The sequence below is a fragment of the Neomonachus schauinslandi genome, chromosome 2 (assembly GCF_002201575.2).
Source record: "Neomonachus schauinslandi chromosome 2, ASM220157v2, whole genome shotgun sequence".
In the NCBI taxonomy this organism is placed as follows: Eukaryota; Metazoa; Chordata; class Mammalia; order Carnivora; family Phocidae; genus Neomonachus; species Neomonachus schauinslandi.
This window is the reverse complement of record NC_058404.1, coordinates 43,911,086-43,912,751: the sequence shown is the minus strand read 5'-3', so window position 1 is coordinate 43,912,751 and position 1,666 is coordinate 43,911,086. Positions and strand designations below refer to the sequence as shown.

At 42.9% G+C, this 1,666-nt stretch overlaps 1 pseudogene; it reads left to right on the top strand.

Moving 5' to 3' along the window:
- The first annotated feature begins 663 nt into the window (after positions 1 to 663).
- Positions 664 to 1,176, top strand: LOC110588604 (annotated as a pseudogene).
- The last annotated feature ends 490 nt before the right edge of the window (positions 1,177 to 1,666 follow it).

Sequence of the window (1,666 nt, the reverse complement as noted above, 5' to 3'; positions counted from 1 at the left end):
AGATCCATCTCCCCCACCTCAGCCCCACTCGCACACTGGTGCAGGCTACAGAAAACAGGTCTTATTTTAGAGCCGACAGCGCCCAACAGCACTAGCGTGAATGGGATGAGAACAGCAGGCAAACCAAGCAAAAGACAAAGATGTCAACCCAAAGTAAAACATAACTCCAGAGAAGCAATTCTTCCCAACCGCTTCACCTAACTGCAGAATAATGTAATTAGAACATTAATGCAATAAAACCAGAGCTCAAAGATAAAATTACAAAACAAAATGAGATCAAAGGGGATGCAGGCTTCCTAAAAAAAGAACAAAACAACATCACTAAAGAGCCAATAAATAAATTATAATGAACAGAGAACAAATTTCTGCCAGTAATTTAAAATAGAAATACTGACAAAGGAGGGTCTGAGATAACCACAGTGAATGTAGACAGAAAAGACAGATTAAAACATGTAATGAGGGGGGCGCCTGGGTGGCTCAGTAGGTTAAGCATCTGCCTTCGGCTCAGGTCGTGATTTCAGGGTCCTGGGATCGAGCGCACAGCCCCACATCGGGCTCCCTGTTCAGTGGGGAGCCTGCTTCTCCCTCTCCCTCTGCCTCTTCCCCTGCTTGTGCTCTCTCCCTCTTGCTCTCAAAATAAATAAATAAATGCCTTTTACGAAGATGGCGCCGAAGACTAAGAAAGAAGCCCCTGCCCCTCCCCAAAGCCGAAGCCAAAGCAAAGGCTTTGAAGGCCAAGAAAGCGGTGCTGAAAGGCGTCCACAGTCACAAAAAAAAGAAGATCCGCATGTCACCTACATTCCGACGACCCAAGACACTGCGTCTGCGGAGGCAGCCCAAATATCCTCGAAAGAGCGCCCCCAGGAGAAACAAGCTTGATCGCTATGCCATCATTAAGTTCCCCCTGACTACTGAGTCAGCCATGAAGAAAATAGAAGACAACAACATGCTTGTGTTCATTGTGGATGTCAAGGCCAATAAGCACCAGATCAAACAGGCTGTGAAGAAGCTCTATGACATTGACATGGCCAAGGTCAACACCTTGATCAGGCCTGATGGAGAGAAGAAGGCATACGTTCGACTGGCTCCTGACTATGATGCTTTGGATGTTGCCAAAAAAATTGGAATCATCTAAACTGAGTCCAGCTGGCTAAATCTAAATATAAATTTTTTCACCAATAAATAAATAAATAAAAATCTTAAAAAAAAAAACAAAACACGTAATGAGGGACGCCTGGCTAGCTCAGTGGGTGCAGCTTGCAACTCTTGGTCTCAGGGTCATGAGTTCAAGCCCCAGGTTGGGTGTAGAGATTACTAAAAAAAATAAACTTAAAAAAAAAAATGTAATGAGAAGACAAAGGTACCAAACATAGGATAACTGGTGTTGCTAAACTAGAGAACTCAAGACTGGACTATGAGGTATGTTCAAAGATAAAGGACACGAGATTTCCCCGAAACCATAGGAGCAAAAGAACCTAAAGACTGAATGCTGAACTTGAAAGACGTTTTCAGGCATCGCAAAGGAACTTTTTCCCCCAAAATATTTTATTACAAAAATTGTGAAACATATTAAAACTTCTCTTAAGTGGTAGAAAATTCAGGCTGCCCTCATCTTCCCCAGAGTAAATTCAGTATCAGAAGAAAATGCAACAGTGTTTACATCACT